Source organism: Zootermopsis nevadensis, unplaced genomic scaffold (assembly GCF_977971745.1).
Source record: "Zootermopsis nevadensis isolate Lab colony 2312 unplaced genomic scaffold, Znev_1.0 Znev_ptg000025l, whole genome shotgun sequence".
NCBI lineage: Eukaryota > Metazoa > Arthropoda > Insecta > Blattodea > Termopsidae > Zootermopsis > Zootermopsis nevadensis.
In genome coordinates this window covers 8,317,493-8,342,234 of record NW_028259157.1, presented here as the reverse complement: position 1 = coordinate 8,342,234, position 24,742 = coordinate 8,317,493, and the positions used below count along the sequence as shown (strand labels likewise).

Below are 24,742 nucleotides of genomic sequence, written 5' to 3'. Positions count from 1 at the left end.
TCGGTAAGCCATCTAGTTAGTTAGTTAGTGTTTAAATCACAGAGAGTGTTATATTTTCAGTTCGATAGATGATAGACATACACGTAGGTGGAGTTACTATTTCTTTCGAATGCTCAGCCAACAATTTGGTCATAATTGTGTATTATGCACTGTCTATTTAAATTTCTCTGCAAATAAAGGAGGTATTTGTTGCTGCAGGAAATATATAACGAGGAAAGAAATCGTGTTTTCTCTGGCATAATCACCTGCAATCAAAACAAAGTAAAGAAATATATATTTGAAACGTAATAAAATGTATGTATTTAATGAGCCATAAGGAAATAATGTGGTGATTAACATAGCAATAAAATACTGAGTTGGTCGATCGGCTGTATTAAGTACAAGTGTTAAGAAGCAGCGCTTTTTTTTAGAATAATAATTTGGTTTGCTTCAGTAAAATCTTGAGTTTATTTCCTTGCCGGCTTTATTTCTTATGTGGACTTCGTAGGTTAGAATAGTCGCCGACATAAAATTTAATTAAGCCTTCCTATTCTTATGCACGTCTGCTTGGATATTTATGTTTATTTGGGTTACAAATGTTATATCCTTCTGTGTAACATTAACCGCTTTCGGTTGTCGTGAATGTTTATTTAGGCTTTATTTATTTGGTGATTTTTGTGAATTAAATATACGTAATGCGATAAAGTGCCTTTGAGCGATGATTGCAATGTTTCAGTTGCATTATTGACTATACATTTAAAGTTTTTTTTAGTTTACAAAACATTGTCACATTTTTCTGCGTAATCCTGTCTGTTTTTAAAAAAATAAGACAAGAGAATGAGTTCTGACGTCATTTGACTTTAATATTAGAGGTGCAAATAATGCAAAAGATCGTTGCTGTCGGCTAACGTGTGTGTCGTGTTTAAAATTGTTCTCTGTGGCACAAAGTCTGTCCCAAAGCTTCGTGCTGGCTCGCTCATTCTTTGCTATAAATTCATTCGTTGGCTATTTATCTGCGTCAGCCGTAATGGTGTGGTGTGTTGAAGCAATACGGTTTGTGCAGCATGAGTAAGAAATGGGTGGAGGGAGGCGTTTAGAATAGGGGATAAGGGCATATCGACCTCTCAGAACTCGTAAGATAGATTTTCACGTGTGGCGTACAAACAGCTGTGGTGGTTTATTTAGAATACAATATTTGTAATTTATCCGTACATTGATATTCCTCGATCATTTCAAAGTGAGATTTCAGGTTTTACTGTGTAATCTCGTAAAAATTGGCCAACGTTTCAGAGGTGGAACGACTAATCGCCCTGATGAAAAAGGCAGTAAGTACATCTTAAACTTCGGTCAATTTAAACGAGACTACAGGCCATGATTCATCGCCCTGATGACGGAGGCAGTATGACCTCTGAAACGTTGGTTAACATCGATCAGACTACACAGCGCAGCAACCCAGAAGACAGAAATCTTCATATTCACCGCTGTGAAAACCTCGCCCTGATGACGGAGGCAGTATTACCTCTGAAACGTTGGTAAACATCGACCAGACACAGCGCAACAACCCAGAAGACGGAAATCTTCATACTCATCGCCCTGATGACGGAGGCAGTATGACCTCTGAAACGTTGGTTAACATCGACCAGACTACACAGCGCAAGAACCCAGAAGACAGAAATCTTCATATTCACCGCTGTGAAAACCTCGCCCTGATGACGGAGGCAGTATGACCTCTGAAACGTTGGTAAACATCGACCAGACACAGCGCAACAACCCAGAAGACAGAAATCTTCATACTAAGAATCGCCCTGATGACGGAGGCAGTATGACCTCTGAAACGTTGGTTAACATCGACCAGACTACACAGCGCAACAACCCAGAAGACAGAAATCTTCATACTAAGAATCGCCCTGATGACGGAGGCAGTATTACCTCTGAAACGTTGGTTAACATCGACCAGACTACACAGCGCAACAACCTAGAGGACAGAAATCTTCATATTCTTCTTACATCAGAGTAAATTAATTACATAAATTATTATTATGAATATTAATAAATATTGTTCTCACTTTGGCGTCCGTGAAGTATATATTATAGACGTTTGACTGTCTCACATTTCTTGCAGAGGTGGAACGATTTACCCTTTCCATGCTGAGTTTTGCTTACGATATTTATGTTCATGGTAACTTTCAATGGTGGAACGACACATGTGTGCCTACATCAGCAGACTATAAGAAAAGTAGATTAGAGTATTAAACATCAAACTTAAACAAAACTAGTAGTCAGCAATTTTAAATGTGTTGTACGGTTTTATACCATTAAAATATTAATTCCAAGGTTTCAAGAGGAAGCAAATAATTGTCATATCTATTAAAGAAGATGATATTTGACAGTGTAGAGCTAACGAATTGATTGTGATATAAATCATTACGGACTGCGACCTGTAGAATGTTTAATTTGTTGAGTGCTCAAAATGAAACATGGTTAGTTGTCAAATCTGCAATAGTTTTTATCGTCAAAATAAGTGCATTCACATCAAAACCGCAAAAATCAGTCACCTCCAACCGCCATTCTATCTCGCAGTAATTTTATTGTTCATTCCTCCAAATGAGTTGTGGTCTGCCATAGTTCGATACACCGCCATGGAGTGCGGAGGGGAGTTTTGTAATTTATTGTCAAAATCTGGTTTTATACCCTGGACCTTTTTGTGAATTCGATCGGCACGCATATACATCGTTAAACTAGTAAATAAAATGGAGTAAATAAAATATACCATATAGTCTCTCAGTAATTTAATGGATGCGTGTGATATATACGTAATTGGACAAAACCAGTTGGCAGTTGTGTATTTTACATTTTTTGGAGTTTATATTTATTAATAGTTTATTTAATGAATTGAATTTCTTATGTGATATCAATGGACTGCGATTTATTTGATAACTCCTGACAAGACAGGTTAGAAATAATTTATAATCTCAATTTTATTTTAAAGGATTTATTCTACAGGGCGATATTAACAAAAACGAGTAATTAAGTTCTGGTGGTGTGAACTGTGACGCCGTGAAGGTTTGTTACCGTACTTTCGGAGATACGTATTGCCTCCTTCTTCAGGGCTTAAAATCGTTGATGAAAATTATAAAGTTATTCAGGTGTTATGAAAGTCCCTCTTCTGTGCAATTTGTTGGTCCATCACCGTTTTCATAAAATCTGTTGCTCTGAACCAACTCAAAATCGTCCCAGCTTTCCATGTGTAATTTTTAAGTACCTCATAGCAGTGATATTCCTGTTTTACTACTGTAGTCAGTTTTATAGTCCTTTTATAAACAGGTAGGTAGATTGCAACATTTTATTGTTTAACAGTCGACTTCTCGAAGTGTTATATACAGCGAGGAAAATGACTCTTTGCAGTGATTAATCGTCTGTTCTTAGACAAAGACAGTAATTTCTCATTAAATTAAAATCTAACGCTTCCGGTCTGCATACACGCATGATATTAAATCCTAACACACGCAAAAGACAGGCATCTCAGAATCAGCCTAAAACCATCTGCGCTTTGTCGGCAGACGGAGATTTCAAAATTCACGGAAAATTGACTAATTCGGCTTTAGCACTTCCACTAGACTGTTTCTGTAAATATTCGTGAAGTCAGTCATCTGCTGCCGGCAGTTGCAACTACTCAGACCGGGTTTCCTGTCCCAGAGATGCATCGCCGAACCTCAGCTGCAAACTGTAGTAGTCATGTGAAGAAGTGGACAAAACGAAGTTGTCTTGTGTGACATAATTTTGTGCTCAGAACAAACAAAGAATTCTATTGTGCAGTTGTGAAAATTATACGACAAAACAGGAGATTAAAGATTTTAAAATATGACTATTTTCTGGGTTGTCGTGCAGTGTAGTCTGGCAGATATTTACCGATGTTTCAGAAATATTTGATTTCTCAAAACAATTCCTCGCGCGCGGCTTATTCGTCGCCTTGTTGAAGAAAGCAACAAAAACTTCTGAAACGTCGGTAAATTTTTGCTAGACTACACGACACGACAATCCAAAAGACAACCACTTACATACTTTTCGCCGTGAGAACCTGAAACCTGACCAATATTGTAAAAGAGGTTAATAGAGGAACTTTAGAAGCAAATAAGGTAGTGTTCCTTCAACTAATTCTTGTTCAATGATGTTGATCTTTTTCGTAATATGCCAATCTCAGAACTGAAATAACCACGGGCCACTGACTCATCCGAACCTCTGAAACGCAGCAAATGAGCTGGAGGAACTGCACAGCTGTGTTGAGAAACTTTGTTTTTATTAAAAAAGCTTTTATTTCAGCTTCAAGAGGGACCGGGGTTCCACTAAACCCCATTTCCAGCAAGACCTTGTGTCTTGCCAACCGCCATGTTTTGGTAAAACGTAACCCTTGGAATTGCTGTGTATGAAATCTTCTCTGTCACAGAATCATCTGGCGAGGTTTTGTACGTGCTCTTGTGTTATATATGGCCTCATCCTACTTTCATCACCCACATTTCGTCTGATGTCTCGTTGTTGGAACAGAACATTCGCTCTGAAGACGTTGGCTAGAGTGTTGAATATTTGCGACAGAAAGACGGAATCACGAACGTACTCTGAAAGAAAGGACATGAGGTTAGCTCCCACTTGTACCTTCTACCGTCAGCCATCATGTAAAATCCCCGACGTTTACAAACTGCCTCTGACACTGACAGCGTACTAAATCTCCCTGCACTTCGCCTCGCCAGATCCGAGCGTTGTTTCTTCGAAAAAACTGAAAAAAAGACAAAGATCTACAGCGAAGCAGATTTCAAAACGCTGTTCCGTGGGTCTGTATGGTTTTGCCATATTTTTGTGGGCTATTTCAGGCCGGTAACCTCGAATACACAGAACTTGTACTTTGTGAGGTCTAATATCACTGCTCTATTTGAGCGTCACGTTGTGGATTCACTAATAGATGCAAATTATCATCATTATTATTATGTCAGCCTGCATACAGCATACATTTACCTTTTCTTACAAACTCGCGGGTTACAGATGACAATTTATTGAAACTTTGTGTCAGTTAATTTATTAAAATTGCTACTTACTATGTGTACATCAACCTACTCCATAATTTTTGTCGACTTCTTATTTATAATAATTATTTACTCCAAATTACGTTTGTTTCATAATCAAAGTAGAAAAAAGTGTTGTTTGGGGGGGGGGGGTGGCACATTATTATAAATTGCACGCGGTTCGCGTAAAACGCATCGGAGTATCGCGGATTAGGAATCGGTGCATTAAGATCAGGCCACGGAAACTAAAGAAAATGTGTGGACCAACGATTTAGAAAGCAATTTGTTCCGTTGATTCCGGAATCCGCTACAGAACTGCCGGTCCACTGGACATAACAAATGTCCTGCTAAAACTTGTTTAACTAATCGGATGTGATTTATGTTATCATTGCCTGATGATGTCATCACCAGCGCATGGTACAGCTACTGGGAATTCTGCAGAGCCAATTGAAATACGTTGTAATTTATGATTTTACAAATTTTAACACCCTTCACTTTTATGAAACTGTCCATCTTAAAGCTGAAGCAAATAATTTATTGAAGAAAGATGGCTGTTCAGGATACGTATTAGTTTCATCTCAGTTTATAATTTTTCAAAACACATAGCCTAACCTGTAGGCTCGTATCAAGAGCTGTAAGAGAATTTCACGCTTTAAAATCTATTTTCTCTCCCCACATCATTTATATTGGTCCAACTCTGTTTGAAGTACAGCGTGTTAAAACTCTCTATGTAAACAATATGTTTCTAAGAAGCAAGTGTTACGTCCAAGAAAATCATATATCAGTTACTCTTAAGATGTTTAGACGGAATGGTTCATTTGTCCACAATTGTAGTATTTATCAGTTTTAAAGTTACAAAATATTTGTTAGATTACTAATTTTATAACAGGCCTTTATGAAGTGTTATATTATGTGAAATTTGTATAATAGTATGAATTTTACTTTATAATATGTATTGTATTATAATTATTATTGTGACTTTATCCGCATTTTATTGTCATCTGACTATCTTATGAATCCATGGAATGTAATAAGGATATATGTGTGTTTGGGGTGCTTCAAAAAGTTTTAAAATCGTGCAGATTAATCACTGAGTGCATGGAACACAGTTTTTGAAAACCTTAGTTAATCAAGAAATTTCCCGCCGTTATGAAACACGTAGATTCATTACTGTGTCCGCAAGAGCTCGCCACTGACTCACTATCTTAAACCAGAATGTGTCTAGTCCATAGCCTCAAGATTAAGGAATATGATTACTTCTATGTGTTCTTACTCTAACAAGTTTCTACATTAAATTTTCTTTTGATTTTCTCCTTTTAGATGTTCTTCGTTCCCAGCTCACTTAGTCTGTACCTAGTGAAAGTTTCCTGGTACGGGTTTTTGTGATTTGATACAACAGTTCTCAGGAGGTTGTTTAATATCACTTTCATTTCCTCCTTCATCTCCGTAACTGGTCAGAAAAATCGTACCTCACCCGGGAATTGATTCTAGTTTGTCTGATTCCACAACGTCTGTCTAGGAACAGAAAATAAAAGCCGGTCATAGTGACCGCGCGATCTTGTCTGGGCCGTGGGTTTTGATCTCTCGGAAACCGTAATCGTAGGTTGGAATCCCGTTCGAGGCACTGATGTCTGTCCGCGTCTATCTGTGTCGTGCTGTCCTGCGTAGGTAGACGCCTTGCGACGGGCTCGTCATCCTTCCAAGGAGCCCTAACAAGTGTCTGAACAGCTTAAGAATTTTCTCCCACATGTGAGGCAACCAAAGTCCTTCTGGGACCGGAAAGATACGGAGTTAATGTACATAAACCGTCCAACGCGCTTAGTAACCTAGTTTGTTTAGCCCTCCATGGTTATTTAATCTTCTTTTTAAAGCCCGTGAGTAAAGATTATGCCTTGTTACTTTGAAAGGCTGTTAGGTATGGTGATTGTGTACATCTACAACCCAAATAAGTCTCGCATATTTTGACTGACAAATCGTTTGATTCTTCACAATCTGTCACAGTTGGTGAGCGAATCAGACGCTCAGCGAACTTCATAATTTGCCCACGACTTAAGTCGAGAGAGCAGGCCATTAAACAGAAGCTAGCGAGGCCGCGGGGATCGGCTGTCGAGGCAAAAACAAGTAGATCTGCTGAAACAGCAGGCATCAACAACAACAAAAAATAGACTTGAGAAGTGATTTTGGATATTTGTCCACTTGAATAAGGATTTATGAGGTTGATTTGACGGGACGTTATTATACCCTCCTTCGGTTTTGTATTTGCTTTCTTATTCCGTTTTTTTTTTCCTGAGAACAGATGAAGGATCGTCCTGAGACGTGATGCGTTGCGTTACATTGTTTATAGAATGAAAATAAGTAAGCTTATCCGTTTGTCTGATGGGCCTTTTGCGAGGCAGAGATATTAAACGACGTGTGCTTAGTTTCTTGCTGTGTTTTTCCAACGACAGGATGTGGGTGTTGATCTAGCGGATTTCAATAATTTAATTTTTTGCACAGATAAATATTACTTGGACAGCAAAGCTCAAAGGTCTAGAAGCTTGCTCAGAATTATTTTGCCGTAAAACATAAAAACCATCTTTCATCTGCTATGGACTTCGCGTTTTCTATAACTTTGCCCCGCTGGGGGAATTGATTAGTGTATCTTTTATTTGTTTTCAGAGGCTTTGAGATTTATATATGTCGATGAAATTCATGTAGTTTGTGCAATGACGAAATACTTGTGGAACTGGATATTATTTAGGATGCAGTTCGAATTTGATCGGAAATTTAGTCAGAGTGACAATACGTCGTCTTATATACTTTATATTAGGTAGTTTTCTCCAGGAACTCTCCCCATACGCGTACATATTTGTCTCATCACTACAAGATAGCGTTTCTTATGGGCGGTTAACGTTAAGCTCAGACGTGGAGATGCAATAAAAATTCCAATTAAATTTTAACAGCCCTCTTATAGGAAAAGATTTGGAAAAAACAGGTTTACAAATAAAATAAAAAGAAGTCCTGTAATTCACTGGAAGATTTTCGTGCTGATTGAAAATAATATAGTGTATTCATAATACGAATGTTTTACAAAATTAATAGGAAATAAGATTTGCAACAGAAGATGGTTGTCTTCAGGATTTTTACGTCTAATATTCTTGTAAATGTTGACCAGCGTTTCAAAGATACTTCCTACCACCTTCACCAGGATAATGAGTAAGTAGCAAACACATCTGAAACGTCGATAAATTTCTACCAGATTACGCTGCCCAGCAAACCAGAAGTCACCCATCTTAAGACTTAAATCCGTGAGAACCTGAAATCATCTTACTGTGTATCATGAGACATTAAATAACTCGTCAGTTAATATGGCGACGTAAAACAGAATAACGAACCATTTCAAAAAAGTACTTCATCTTTTAGACATTCTGTAAAGAGCTGTGTAAAGAACTCTGTTTTTATTTTCTCAAAGACGCATCTATCTTACGTTGTGACGTGCTGTTAAGATTTATTCGTCATTCTTTTTTACTGTCTTCGTAACTGTGTCCATTGTTTGAACAAAGAAAGGTGTATGCACTCTTCGTTTCAATTACTTGACATGTTTCCAAGGTTTGATACCTGACCTTCACCCAGCCCTCTAGATAATACTCTCAGTTCAACAAATTCTTGCGTATTTGTGTACATCAGAATCACCGCTGCCTTCTTATATAATACGCCGTGTTGTGGTGTTTTAAAGTTTTACGAAATTATTATATAAATGAAATAAGTCATCCAGAAGGAATGCGAATATAATGCATTAGAATATATTTAATTACATACTTCTTTCAACTATCGTTAAAATAACCGAAGACTAGCGAATTTTAAAAATGATATTCTGTTAGGATAATTCTATTTTTAAATTTACATATAAAATTTAGTTCCTGAAACTCTTCTATCCTCGCCCTAATACTACGTCCATTTTGACTCCAGTGGAAATATTCGTCACACGCCATCACTTTATTTCACTTTTAAACTAACTGAAGTATATGTATGATATTTCACGGCGGATGTCACTAATAAAATGTTCTTGGGCCAGCAACCGCGTCATTTGGTTAAACTCCGCACACGGCTATGACTAGCCTTAAAAACGATGACGGAGATGACCCTCAAAACGTCGGCAGAGTTTAACCGAGTGACTCGACTGCTGGCCGAGATTTTATTAATAACTGAAGTATGGTTTTAAACTTTCAAGGCTACTAACATTAATAAAATATTCTTGGTCTATCAGCCGTGTCAGTCCTGAAACGTCGAGTTTGAACCAGCTGACATTGCTGATAGCCCGAGGGGACTTTATTAAGGGAAGTAATTTGAAACATTTATATTTCGGCGCATTTATACATGTGCACTTGCCTCCAAAGATGTCGTGTTCGCCATTTTAAGGCGCAGTCCTAGAATTAGTTTCAAATGCTGACGAAAGCCACGAACATCTTCAGTGATGATAACGAGTAACCCGACCGAGGTTTGAAACGAGTCCTTCAGCATTGCATGTTCACTAAATGTAATGTAAAACTTCTTAACCACCACGAAATATCCTTGCTCTTAGGTTTTTGCAGCTGGAGTCCAACGTACAACTTCCTGTTTAGCATGATTACCCTGAAGATAGCAACTGAAATGTTCGCCGAAACGTTGGATAATTCTTAGCACTTGCACTTAAAAAAATGTTTCGTGTGATTCTCTGCTCTAATGTAAGTGTTGGCCTGGGAAACTGAATTTTAAAAATTCCAGTCCCGTTGAGAATCGTCTGCATTTTCAGAGAAGACATTTATTTTCAAGAAATATTCAGTGTTTCCATTTGCGATAGTGTTAATACTTACTGAGAACAGGTGGATCCAAGAGAGAGATAGTTGAACGGTAATGAGGAGAGAGGAAGACAGACAGCCGCCGATTTGTTGGTCCTAGCGCGAGCCAACAAGACACAGATGCCAATCCTGTTTGGGTGGTCTCTTGTTTAATCGCCCTCAGGGTCCGACTCGCCTCAAGACCTCTTCTCGCTGTAATTTGCAGTAAGTACGGCATTTTTCCACAAGCAAATTGGAAAGAATTGTTTTACATAACATGGAAGAACCCAAGTTCTCTTTCTGTGAGAGCTGGTTAGTTCCCTTGCTTGTCAGCTCTTGACTCGTAATGAGACAGGATAGGACTCCATCTACATAACAGTTCACAACATTCTGTAAGAGTCGGTAATGTAGGTATCTGCTCGTGTAGTGTTTTTCAGTACTTACAGTGCACACCCCTCGGAACCTTTCTGTAACTGCGGATTGCCCACCCAAAATTTTCTCATATACTTCGACTGAATAGAATAAGTAATAACTAAAATATAGATCAAATATTGCGTTTTTATAATGATTTTTACTCTTACATGGAAGTATAGATGTGACAAAGAAAGTTTAAAACTTAGAGTAATATAATATGAAAAATAAATATAAAGAATCTGCTGAATTCGCGGACCCCTTAGGCATGAATTCCGGACCTCCCGTTGAGAAAAACAGGTAAATTTTTGAGATGTCGGGCTGTGTTGAATGTAAACTGAATTTTCTATGGTTTACCTCTGTCTTTCCGGGCCTAAGCCGCCATAGTAGGGCTACTGGAAGTGTTCAATCAGCACCAGGACTTTATTGCACATGTGTGTCAAAGTTTCGGCACCTCTGGTAGTTCACGTAGTCTGTCAGTTTACTAGTTCTCTCCGATGACCGCACGAGGTTCTTAAAACCAATACGCTGCTGCATCTGTTGGTCGTGATCATACTTTGGTCTCCCATGAACTGTTCACAGGCACTGCAAAAAACATTTCTTTAAGAAATAAAGGATTCATGATGTAGGTTTCTGTGCTGTGTTATACACATAAATGATCAATTTTGTTGATTAGCCTGGTCAATGTTGTAATTCATATCTTCTTATTTATTGTCTTGTTTAATAACACTGTATTGCCTATTCTCAGTTATATAGCTTTGAATGGTGAGATTGCTATTGATAGTGAATTTGGAAGAAAGTGAATTTTTTCTCTAGGTTCCAAACACATAATAGTGTTTGAGTACGGGTATTGACGACAAACCTCGAATACTTCAGATGGGGTAACTGATGTCCAAGCAGAGATCTGAGTCTCTGAGCAAAAGTGCTGAATCTGAGAGCCTATACCCCAGAGTATTGTCATAATTTATGGCCCAAGCGTGTTTGTGAAGCAATGAGGTGGGCTAATCTTGCTGCATGCTAAGATTAACTTTTGTCCTTGAAAGAACAAAATGTTGAATTTTTTTATTAATTAATTTTATTTCTGTTAGAACCAGAAAGTGTCAAGCATTTTGTTTGGTATATTTTTACAAATAAAGTGTTTAGTTGTTTTGAAGGGCAACCTTCCAACTGCATCCCTGTATTTCTTAAGCGTGCAAAGTTAAAATTGCTTCGTATCGTGTAGATGGCAGCACGCCTTCATCTATTAAGTAATCGAAGTCGTGATTGACCATGGGAACGTCAGATGTCACTGATTTTCGTCATATCTTTATTTCACTTGCATCGTGGGAAAGAAGCCGTGTTTATAGTATTGTTTTTATCCGATGAAAGTTCCGCCATCTTCGCGTTGTGTGTCGTTCTTTATGTTACATTTTTATTAAACATGTTTTCTGAAATTGTGAATAACACTAATTCATTGTCATACGTGTGTATTGACATTTAATTTCAAGTATATTATAACTTGTCTAGGAGCTACCTTAAAAGCTTACTAACCTGTATGCTTACAATGGCTACACGTGTGTGTAATTCTAAGTTTGAATATGTAACGTAAAACAAAGTGCTCTAATATTAGTGGTAGGTGCAGCATTTTGAATCGAAATGTGATAATTCGTGGTATAAGATTTCAGAGTATGATTGATTATCAATTTGTTTCGTCTTATCAATACTGCAGTGTTACTTGTGTTGTGTAAATCTTCCTCAAGGAATCCAGACCTAGGCCTGCACGCTCACACAGACCAACGAGTAGGTATGTTGGACGTTTTATAATACTTTGTCATATTTAAAATGGTTTATTTTGGATAAATCACAAGCTTTCGTAGTTATAATGTATGTTGTTTTCTACGTGATACTAGTGCTCATGAATGCTATAACGGTAACAGGGAAATTAGATTGACTTGTGAAGGATTTATGCTGTGCTGAATGGGTGGGTATTGGTGGGAGGAAGCCTGAAGGGAAGAACCGCTGGGGAGACCTAGACGTAGATGGGAGGATAATATCAGGCGGGATCTATGGGAGACAGGAGTTGAAGGAGATTGAATTTTGTTGGCCAAGGAAGGGGACCAGTGGAAGGCTTTGGTTACTTGAACCTTTGGGTTTTGTAAAGCAGTTAGTTAATTAGTTAGTATGGTAAGAAGATGGCTGTCTTCTGGGTTGCAGCGCCGTGTAGACTGGTAGAAGTATAACAGTGGTTCATAGATCCTCGCTGCCTCCATCGTCAGGATCACTGTGATGATAAAACATCATTCATCTGGCCTACGATAAGGACCATTTGATGGGTTCTTGTTTGCATAATAACAAACCTAGTGTTTTATAAAAGGTGAGGAAAGTTTTGTCTAGCTGTTAGTGTTAGTTTCTGAAGAATGGCCATTCTCACCTGAGTTAGTTTGTTAGTTAGGATTTTTCGGTGTAATAGACATTAATTTAAAATTAGTGTAGTGCGATGTCAACAGAATAGTAAGTCCAAAGTAATTACCCGCTGTAGTGGAAAGTAAAGGCTAATTGAGAATTTAAAGAATATACTTTGAAGATATGTATTCTCCATCGAATTCTTATTTTGTTGCATTGATACTCTGAAATCTATCATTTTTTTTTCTAAACAGGTGCCAAAATCTGATAAGTTTTTATATTTTGTCATGATCTTAAACCAGAAACTGGTGACTGTACAAGACCACAATCGACATATTCACTGCCGTGGGAACCTCAAATCTCATGTATTTCCTGAAATTGTGTTTTGTAATAAATAACTGATGACAGTGGAGCGTTTTTAAGTTGTTGCAAGTTAAATATGGCTGGATTTTTTCTCCATTTAAACCTTGCAAACAAGCCTTAAAAGATGCTAATTAAAACCACTGTTCTGCATGACAAAACAAAGGAATGCCGGCATTTAGAAAGCAGTGTTTTATATCCCTGAAAACCCAGTTAAGATAAACTAAGATGCTTTACGTGTTCCCAAAAACATTTTTTAATATTAATTATGAGTAAGAATGATACTGTTGTTTTCGAAAAATTGTACATGATAATGAGATCGGCTTAATTGGTTTGTCATTGTTAATCTGCAGTGTCAGATACAAGAGCACGGTGCAATTACAATTAAGGTCGTTTGATGATTCCGTGCTGCCAACATAAGCACAATAGTTGTCTCATCGCGCAAGAGACGAGCGTCAACAGCAACATTAGTCAGCAATTTCCTAGCTCGGGTGCGCGATTATCTGAGCAGCCGACAGGCGAAGGAAGAAGGCGGGGTATGAGGAAATCGTGATGTACAGGGCTGTATTGTCGCTGAAGTTCTGCTTTACGAACGTTTAAGTTACTTTTCTTGGCAATGTGTCCATCTTTGGTGCCTAGAAACTCAAAAATGCAAGAAGTTTAATTATAGAATTGAAAATCTTCCTCTAGCTTCTTCATAAAATGAGTAGATGGAAATTTAGGGCTTTCTTGTGACTCCGAATTTAAACAAACCCGACCGCATTAATAATAAGAAATAAAGCTGTGAGTTGGATTAATGTAGACTCTGTTCTGGTGCTTTTTCATTCGTATATTGTGTACCGTTGAATGGTAGGATGATTCTAAAAAAACGCGTAGGAAAAGCGGTTGTGATGAATTTGCCTGAACGAAGAAGGAAACCACGAAAAGCTGTAGGCTGACGGTCTCCATGTCGAGATTATAAGTCGGGACGAACATAATATGAAGGAATGATGCCGACAAAATAAATGCCGTGAGACGAGTGGCGAGATTATTAAATATGACCCGTCTTCTCTTCAGATGTGACGACAAAAATTTGTATATTTCTTAAAATTTCGGTCTTAAAGGGAAGAGACTATTACAGAGAATTGCGCGTAGATGGGAGAATAATATTAAAATGGATCTGAATAATAGTGTGAGGATGTGGATTAATTCGACTAATTCTGAATGGGATCCACTTGCTGAGTGTCGTAAACGCATCAGATTTCAGAAAAGTCGGATAATGTGTTTGCCCGCTTAGAAACTACAAGCTTCTGCTACCCATAGTTAGACAATAACTCAGTCGGTTAGTTCTTGAAGTACATTAGTAAAGTCTAATCTACTTATCTCGGCAGTCTTCTACCTCTTTGTTTTATTAAACATCTTAAATCCATTTATTTATACCTGTGGTTTATAAATATTATACCAAGAAGCCGGAAAACTGCGTTTAGAGTCTTGCAAACAGGTTGGAGCCATCGACATAAAGCCACTTAGTTTACTGCATACTTGAATGAGCTCAGAGGAATGGTTTATAAAATGTGCAGTAAAGAATTTGAACCCCGAAGTGAAACATGGTGGTTTACATTCCAAGTTGGTCGGCGCACATATAAAATGTCAAAAGGCAGCGAAGTCAGCTGACTTCGCAGTCTCGTCGTTGTAGTCAGGAATGGGAAAAAGACTAGAAATCCACAGAGTCACGCAGAATAGTCGACAGCGTGAGTGGGTCTTTTCTGTTTTCATTGCCTTCTGGACTAAAATGAATTTCGACCGACCATTCATTAAAGTCGATTAGTCTCTGTATTGTACTGATCATTTGCACGAATATAAATTGTTGTAAAGATAAAAAACTGTTACCTTTTTAGATGAACGCATTATAAAATAAAAAAGGAGTTGTAAATGTTTACAGAAGGTACATAATTTGTTTCTATTATTTTATGTTAGCAGATACACCCACCAAAGAACAGTATGTTTATTTACTACCTTGAAAAATTAATCGTTGTATGTTTCGAAATTCATTAAAATAATTAGAAACGGGATCAATCTTACGTTTATGTCAGCAATTAAACGTTTAATCGAAGCACGAGTGAATCGTCACATAATGCAAGCACATAAACCTGTCAATTCGTTACATTTGCCAATATATTTGGCGTGTCTATTGAGGGATGAAGAAAAATGACATTCCTTTTAAGTGATGTTCCGAAGAATTTTAAGGTCCTAATAGGGTACTTAATTTTTATAGCGTTATGAGTTACTGTTCAGTCGCCTGAAAATTTTAAATCGCTTCTGGGAAAGATGTCTTTCATTACGCATAAAGTTTCGACTCACTACGAATTCTGTTCTGTGCGCATTGTGTAGACATTCCAGTGAGTAAAGTCTTAAGTTTATTTCAAAGTGCTGTCGCTAAAACCTCCGATAGCTTAAGAGGAATTCGTATTTTAGACTTCTGAACTAAGCGGCCGACATGTTTTACAAGAATAAGGAGAAACTCTATAATCTGAATGAGTTGTTTATTACTGCTTGAGTAACAGACCGGTTGTTACCAGTTTAATAAAAATTGCGTAACATTAGTACGATATGAAATTACTTTCTAATAATTCCTTGTTCACAATAAATTATTTTCCTAGTAGTATTAATGTTATAAGAAGAATTATATTTTAAGAGGGCAATATACTTACAATTCTTTTTCATGTCAGTTACAGTGGTAGAAATCTCCGTACTATTAAGAACACACATATTTTTAAAAACTTTGACGATTCAGTAAATGCGTTAGAATAGGGCACTGAAAAAGAAAGTATTTTCGGTCTGAGTTATTATGTAATACAGCTATCATAAATCTGCCATGCATCATACATATAATCTGCTAATAAACTAAACGGATAATAGGAATATCACCACATCCTGCACGATTCTGATGAACTAAACAAGACTCTAGTCACTTAATGGTGACCCTTGGCTTACATCGAAGTAAATATTGCTAAACTTATGATCGTTTTGGTAACCCGCTTAGTCCTACACAGTACAGCATGCAGTTTATTACCAAAATCAATATCGGCCTTATAAATGTGCACGTTTTTAATCCGTAGTGAAGAAGAATATAACTTCAGATATTTCTTAAGGCCGAATAATGAAGAAAGAAAGAATTCAGGTGTGGATAATTTTGTTGATGCGAACTTTTCTGACCCAATGTAATAGTCCGAGTAAATCAGTAGTAACATAACCCGGAATTTCAACCTTGTTAATACCAACGTCCGCCATTAATCGTGACTCTGAATTACTTTCATTTACGTTCAGTGCTCTCAACCAGTCCCACTACTAAGATACATCTCAACGCTGTCCTCCATCTCATTTTTGGTCTTTCAAGTGACAGTACGTTTCTACATCCAAGAAAGTCGTCTTCGTGCTCGCCGCCTTGAGAACCTGAAATTTCGAATGGAATTATGTATCAGCAGAATGGTTAAGAAGCTGTTCCTAGAAACACATTAAAAAGAACTGGTGCTTTTATTTTCGAGCAAGAACCTCACTTTGATGTTACGAAAATCGTAAATATTTTGTTTCTTACCAGACTTCAGAAAAAAAAATATTCCTTTCTTAAGTTTTCTCAGAAATATATCCATGTGTTGTATTTTAAGAAGTAGACTTTTATGTGTTACTGCAAAGAAATCTGTCAACTTCAAAAACACTTATTTAACTCAAAGATTTCTTCTTCTATCTCCTTATGATGATGATTCCAGTGGAGAATTTTTATTTTAAAATTCGCCAGCTTCTCTTTCGTTCCTTGTCTTTGCTGTATTGATGACTACGAAATCGTTGCTTCTTTGTAGCTTAGACTGGCGATTGTCCCTACATGCCTGGACGCAGGACGATAACTCGGCCTGTAATCCCAAGTACTGGGGTTTCCATCTTCCTTCACTTTTCGTTGTCGTTTCTTATCCTGACTCGTACGAGAAACAGAATTTCGGTTGGTCGTCATTGTCTGCTCCGGACAAGGTAGTGTAATGTGAACTGACAGGAACCTGTCTCAGCGTCACTTTGACCTCTGCTCAGTCTGTGCTGAACAAGATCAAAGATTTCGTTGCCAGGAGGTTCCATAGGACAGTCCTCTGCAGTACAAGCAATTTGCATACACATATTTAAAAAAGGGTGTGAATAAGTACGACACATTAGAATATCCATTGCTCTCACTGGCTTGAGTAATATTATTTAAATAACCTGTAAAACATTTAATTTAGATGCTCCAGTTTTGTGAGATTTTGTTATCATGAGCAAACGGAAAGTAATTTTATATTAACAACGAAATATATTTATTAACACGTAATATATTATATTTCTATCCCAGCAGAGTACGGTAACTTGGAGTTTCGTGAATTTACTTATAATTTCAACATATTCTGTATGTAAGCACATACAGGATTGGAAAGCTCCCGCTCTCCGAAGAAAAGTTCCTTTTCCTTAAGAGCTCACGTAATGAAGCCCTCAGACGACCTATAATGGCAATAGTTAAGTTTTTTGCTTACGAGATGTATAGTCGTACTTGTTAACACTGGTTAGAGAAGACGAACTTCCAAGTGTTGTTAGCATCGATTTTTATGCACTGGGCAGTTAATGCCAGTGGGGTACGTGGATCGTAATGAAAATACTGGCATCAAAATTTATTGGAAAGAGATTCCATGTAGGTCGTATTCTTGGTTCAGATGACAGGCGTTTGTTTTTCATGAAATTTCAGAGTCATTCAGTCATTGGTACAGATTGTCAATAAATCGTCTTGCGTGGTCCATATTGTCCAGTATTGTGGAGGCGCTCTCTCTTGTACGCATTTCCCCGATTTCTACAGCATAAAAATACGGAGACCGGGAGTTGATACGGTATTTTTTCCCCCCCATCAGTTCGCCAGGTAAATGCGGGAATATTACCTCGATCGCCTTACTGCTGCACGATGTTTAACGTATATGGTTCGTTCACTCCCATTTTAGTCGCATGTACTTAATATATTTTCATTTAAACAATTACGGCACTCCGGTTTTCGTTTACAAATAAAATAATCCTAAGAAGCACGAAATTATTTTCTTGGTTATTTATTAACAGCAATTGTCTAAGTGCTCTCGGAACATTCGAAATCCAGCAACAGAGCAACGTGAACAGATTTTCCTCGACTCCAGCTGCTTGCGACGTTGTCTTCGTATCTGTGAAGGGTCTGAGAACGTGCGTAAATCATGAACATCGAACTTGCAGTGGCAGAAGACCTTGAAAACGGAGTTCTCTAATGACAGCTGTAATAGTTAAAATTGTAGCCATAAGATGGCGCAACAGGCTTAAATCAGTTTCACTTTTGCTGTTAGAATACGCCATTAGGAAAATGCATTCAAATTAAAAGCGGTCAGTTTGCGACTCGAACGGCACTAGACGATGAACGTGGGTTATTAATTTATTTTTGTGTAAATTTGTGCAGTATTTCGTAACATCCCTTAAACATTTTAATGGGATATTTTGAATGGTTGGACTAAATTACGACTCCGCGATTAAAAACGTTGCTACAGTCTGTTTGAAGTGTCGTGGGTGCATTCAACTACGGAGCTGATCTGTTTTGTGATTTATATTAACAGGACTGATGTATGCCCATTATAATATTGTTTGACATAATGTAATCTTGCTTATAAACTGTTCAATACATTTCAGACTAAAGCAACATATGAGGGGTGAGAATAACGATATTGTTTATGGATCATTGGACACTCTGAGATGGAAATATGGAGCTATTTTTCCTACAAAAGAATTGTGATGTAAGCCTAATAGCATGGGCGCTCAAGGGCCATACATTTACTGCAGAAGATGCACGGTTTATTGCAAACAGTATCAAAGAGTAAGAAACATGGTTTGTAAATCACAGAAAAAGTGTGTCATAGACAAGACAGCGCGATGATCAAAAGAATGGCAACGATGCTCGTGTATAATCTCTTTAATTGACGTGACATATTATATAGCGCTCTGCGATTCATAACATGAAACCGCCCCACAAGTGTCTCAACTCGTCACACAGGCAAAAGAGACACCACATCGATACTCTTGTACTAGTATTTATATCAGTTTCGAAGGAGTAGGGCAAAAACGACTTATATATTTCACATCAAAATCAGTTTTAGTATTAAAAGAGATCTGAGGTGAATATGTCGATGTTGGTCCTCTGCGTTGTATCAGCTTTCTTCATTTGTCGCTGCACGAAAAAAAAAAGTTTGTTCAAAGTTGAGAAACTGAGAAGCGCGAAGTTTCGGCAGGTTCCAATGAAACTGGCAAAATAATCATGATTGAAGATTTCTGTCTTCTGGGTTGTTGCGCTGTGTAGTCTGGTAGAAGTTTAGTTTCAGAGGTCCTTGCTGCCTACATCGTCAGGGCGATAAGTTGAACCTCTGAAACGTCGGTAAACTTCTACCAGTATACACGGCCCGACAGCCCAGAAGACAGCCATCTTCAGACTCACCGCCGTGAAAACCTCAATTTCTGCATAATCATGTTTGGTGTTGGTGATTATGTAGAAGGATGGTATGGTACCATCCTAAGCATTTCTATGGAGGGGCTTGTAAAACCACGAAAAAATTGAGTGTATGCAGGTAATCTGATCGGAAAACTACAAGAGAATTCTTGTGCAAATGCAAAAAGTTCAGACTGTTACTGCTGTAAAGTTCTGGTGAAATCAATCTCGACTGAAGGCAGTACTCAAACTTACTTTGTTCATACTTAGACACTCACGGGAAGTACAGGTAGCCCTCGAGTTGCGCCGGTTCAATTTGCGCGGATTCAGAATAAGGCCGATTTTGAAACCAGCAAGTTAAAAAGTGAAATTTTTTTTTGCTATTATTTATAACGTTTTACAATGTTTCTCGTACTGCTTCTTATACTAAATCATAATTCTTACATCGCTTATTTTGAATAAAAATTATAAATACAGTCATCTCTGCAATTACGTATGTTTCGTTAACGCGAATTTGCTCCAATGAGATCGATGAATCGGTAAAGGCTGTTTGCGAAATGCAAACTTTTGCATATGCGAGTTTACTCTTATACAATTTCATTCCTGGCGCTTTAAACCTTCAAAGGACTAATTTAATCTCTGCGGAGGTACCGGGGTTATTTTTACTACGCGATTTTCTATAGGTCGGCGTCTTACATGAATGCAACTATCGCATAACAGCAGAGATGACTGTACACATCAATCACATGAAAGAATCACAGTCAATCGCGGGCACCAACGAATTTCCGATTGTAAGTGAATAAAATATATTTTTTAAATTCCCTTTATTTTATTTACGTTATTTCAGACGTTTAAATGTAATGCCATTATATTACTCGTCAATGTTTTGGGTGCTTGAAACGCATGTCATTGACGTCCCATTGATTTACATTATAAAAGAGTTTCAATTTACGCCGATTCAGTTTACGCCGGTTCGTCCAGGAACGCATCCCCGGCGTAAATCGAGGGCTACCTGTAGTTACATGCAGCATGAGAATTATTAGGTTAGAAATAACTTATTATTTTGGTAGGAATGGTTAAAACCATTGCCATAACAAGTAGGACTTCTCGGTATTAGCGTAGTCTTAAACTAGAATTAAGCAAATGGAAACCAGTCACCTAATTTCACGGGTCTGTGGGTCGAGGTATGAAAGTATGTGAATTCGGGAACAAGAAGATTGAAATTCTGTTGGACGCGGAAAGAGGGTACTCAAAGAAGATCGGAAATGGTCTTATTAAGCAAACAATAAAATAATGAGTAACTCGTGGCGATGGTAAAATTGTGATTGCCCCTTTGATAATTTCAGAGAAGTTGATTACCCACTTCCGGTTATTTATTTTTGTTGTTATTATTACTGTTATTGTTATAATTTCGGGTTCTTGTTGATTGAGGGCAGAATAGCAGAAGGACAGAGGGACGGTTCTGGTAACTTGAACTATTCATAAACACAGGCCGGAATCGCCAGCCAGCGACTGTGATCTAAGCAGCTTGTAGGGACTTGAAATGGCAGGTAGATGGGGAACCATTTAGGGTTGGTTACATCAAGCCACATTCCCACAGGCACAGGCCATAGGCTTCATCTCCATTGGCGTGGTTCGCTCACTACAGGAAGCATTCTATTCTGCTTTTACACGACCTCAGAAGAGAAGAACTAACTATAAAATGGAATATTCGTCTGAACTTCAGTGTTTGCAATCTAATATTATATATGTCACTTCAAATTAAGAATACGAATCTCAGATACCTATGAAGAAGCTTCAATCCACGAGGTGTAACTTGTAACGTGAACTGTTCATTCAATAAACGAGAGAATTTTTATTGCATATTAGTTGCCATAAATAGGCAGTGGCATACGCGTTTTCATAATCCAGAGGCCCGGAATTTCAAGGTTTTCCCCACATTCTGCATGTAAATGCCGATACAAAGCATTTAAATGAGCTTCAACTTGTAACTTACTTACTTACTTAGCATCCCTAATTGATACCGTATGATCATATTAACATTCACACGTGAGCTGAAGTTACTTACTCGTAGAAAACACACGATGTGTTGAATTAAGGATTGTTTCCTTCAAAAGGATCGCAGAATTTGAATATCCTTCGTATGTTTTTTCTTTCAATTTTTAGATCACAATTTTTTTAACTTATGAGAAATTAAAAATCATTATCATTTCTACTCGCGACACTGGTTATTATGCGGGCTGTGTTTTACCAGAGCCCTTGTCTACCAGGAGATACATGACCCGTACTTTCCACTGAAGAATTCCATTGTGATCAACACCATCTGTTCTGTATCCATCAGTCCAAAACACACAAAAGACCTTTGTAGGAAAAGTGATGTTATTTATCACCCATAAAGAATAAATAATTGAAAATTACACCTACTTCTCTATGGTTTGATTTCCAGAGAATTGGACCCCATAATGAAACATTCTTTCTCATATTTTCGGCTGTGTTTTAAGACCTCATGCTGCGAATTAGGCACGCTTTAGATCTCCACTTCCTTAGACGTTTTATCCAAGTACCTTCGTATCCCACGGCGTGTTCCGGTTGCTGGTCATTCAACCTATGTTATATTTTAATATGACCGCCATTATGGTAAACATATTTCTTCACTCGTTCCAATAAACCCATAAATCCTTGAAGTTTTAACATTTGCAAATCTGTCTACTTTAGTAACGACTGGCGTTACCGAGTTACCAGTATCGTATAGGTACGCGATTTGAGATTCTCACGAAACCTGGACAGTAACACCATGTGGGGAACTTGTAGGCAGATGCGAACATTTTTAAGGAACATGCTGCTTTCATCTTGAGGTCTGAATTAGGCCTACCGTTGCAAACAAGGTAACATGTTATTCAGTTGTGTTCCGTAACAAACTCAGCTAGTAACCAGATATCTGACACCGTTTTTGTTTGAGGAATATTTCCTTTATAGATTTAATTTCTGTTCTGCGTACTAGCATTTGTCTATCAGTAAAACTCTTCCTAGGTTTTGATTAGACGTTCTTCATTTAGGTGAACATTTGCTTAGAGTTACTGATGAGATACTGATGATATTAACAGAACATATTTTCTGATATCAGTTAACTATTTTTCCTCATGCAGAGTGACACAGAATTACAAAGACATGTAAGCGGACCTCAAAAAACAACATCGGAGGAGGATTGGGAAATCCTATTTAAATATTTCCAGACCCACACACACAAATGCACAAATAGTCTGCACAATTTGTGTGTTCCTCCAGAAAGAAGTTTGTCTACTTCCATAGCTGCTTCCCACTGGTGCACTTACTCGTATTGTAAGCATAGACAGTAACTGAATTAATGTTGCATTAATTTAAAGAGAGCTGTACTGAGGAACTTTCGTATTTAGCCCTCGTAACATGTTCATGTGGCCCGTCGTATTATTTCGGGAATTGCCTAATGAGCGAAGGGACATTTTCTTCAACTGAGGAGAATATTGATATAAAAAATATAAAATTTATTTTAGCGTAAGCGAAAACAAGATTAAAAATAAAACCGATACAAACAATTTTGTAGCTGTAGGCGTGCAACGTCAAAATCGTGTTATTAATTAAGGATACACTGGAGCCGATATCGATTCTGAAGTAGATGTTGGTCAGATCGTTGTTAAACTGTAGCGTTTACCCGCGTGTGCCCAAAGTTAAGCCCTTGGACCATCAGTACTATAATTTTACTCCCATGGTTGCGTTGAAGTTTAAACTTGGGTGTCCCCAAGCATTTGAAAATTAGATCCCTTGTGGTTGACAGAGCGAGCCAGGTGTACGAGTTACAGGAGTGAGAAAATTGTAGCTGGGCTTATTATTTTGTGTAGGTCGAGTTTGAAAGGTAGCAATTAAATGCACGCGATATTTGCCCTTTGCTAAAAGGAACATTTTAAGAGTGGGGGAGTTACGAACTAAAAATACAAATTATAAACCTAACAGGATCGTTATCAAGTCTCGTCTGCCTCTGCCTCACGCGCAGTTCTTTTCGTCTCTTCCCACTGCACGAAGAAAGCCCTTTCTTTGTAGCACGTCATGCCCACAAGGAAAAAACAATAGCACGTTCTGTGTGCAGAGATCAGTTGTTTGACGTTAAATGAGAGAAGGGTTTCGCGTATGTGAGAAGAGTTTTTTTCACTCGTTGCCAGCCAATAAGCAAGCAGAAGGTGGGCTGAACCAGCCATTCAAAGCCTGGAACATTCATAGCACCTCCTAGTTAGTGTTTTGTTAGTTTGGGCACTGACCATACAACGAAACAGCGTATCATTAGCATCAGAGTCAGTCAGACAGGCCAGACAGGCCTTTCACTTTGAATTATGCTATGAATATACTTAAGTAATAAATTAACGTCTTGTAGGAAGACGCACGTGTGTCGTCAGAAGGACAACGCCACTGGAAACTGCATTTATTAGGCTTACTCAACTTCTGTGTTGGCATTTTACATTTAAACAAGTAGTGTTAACATAATGATGTGCATTCGTTTGGTTCCTTTATTTATTATAGTTTCGTCTCTTTTAAACTTATATTTCTTTCTTTCTTTCTTTCTTTCGTTATTCTTTATCCTTGACTCCAACTTCTTTCGATTCTCCCACACCGCTGACGTATTTATGTGGACACACATACATAAATAAACACTGGATTTGTTAAAACTTGGCGTCTTACATGTTTGGTGCACGGATACATAGGTTAATGAGGATTTCCGGAATATCTTCACTCTTGTGGTTTGTTAATGAGTTCAAAGAAAAGGGCGAAAGGAATGCACGATGCATTAGCAGAAATAGACGCAGGACAATAGATAGAGAAGAAAGACGATTGAGGTTTGGAAGATGCCAGTGACGTTAACAAACCGATAATTCTGCATATTTTGAATACCAGCAGCAAAGGTTTCTGTGTGTACGAATATTGAGCAATACAGAATTTACCTGTGTCTTGACGACGACTGCTGGACGCCAGACGTTAGCACTGAGTCTCATTCCTTGCTTCACACAAAGGAGAAAATTTGGTTCAGTTCTAGTCCTAAATCTACTTTTATTAAATCCTTAATGTATATTTTCTCACAGTCACATGACTTGCACGTCACCAACCACAAATGCTAACTCCAACTGCGTGACATCTCGCTGAAAAGTGTCTAGATTACGTGTCCTCAGATGTGGGCATGTTAACCATGTTAGCCCGGCTAACATTGCAGAATAAGAAGGTTTCTGTCTAACTTTCGTGGCTCACTGGAACAGAACCGA

The 24,742-nt window shown here is 37.9% G+C and overlaps 2 long non-coding RNA genes across 4 annotated transcripts in view; one reads left to right on the top strand and one right to left on the bottom strand.

The window, feature by feature from the left end:
- LOC147872636 (uncharacterized) overlaps positions 1 to 24,742 on the top strand; it is a 225,448-nt gene that overhangs the window by 9,591 nt on the left and 191,115 nt on the right. Inside the window, exon 1 of one of the 2 annotated variants that reach the window (XR_015537102.1) lies at positions 11,544 to 12,023. The exons of the other annotated variant lie outside the window; for it this stretch is intronic. This is a non-coding gene — a long non-coding RNA (uncharacterized LOC147872636). Of the gene's footprint in view, positions 1 to 11,543; positions 12,024 to 24,742 lie in introns of those variants that run through there. 2 annotated transcript variants of the gene reach the window in all.
- On the bottom strand, positions 337 to 24,742 carry LOC110827617 (uncharacterized). 2 transcript variants are annotated; one of them, XR_002542424.2, is made up of 4 exons: positions 24,428 to 24,742; positions 10,598 to 10,825; positions 9,866 to 10,042; positions 337 to 4,592 (listed from the first exon to the last, which is right to left on the bottom strand). It is a non-coding gene; the product is annotated as an uncharacterized LOC110827617 (long non-coding RNA). The 2 variants fall into 2 exon arrangements; XR_015537106.1 differs by lacking the exon at positions 10,598 to 10,825.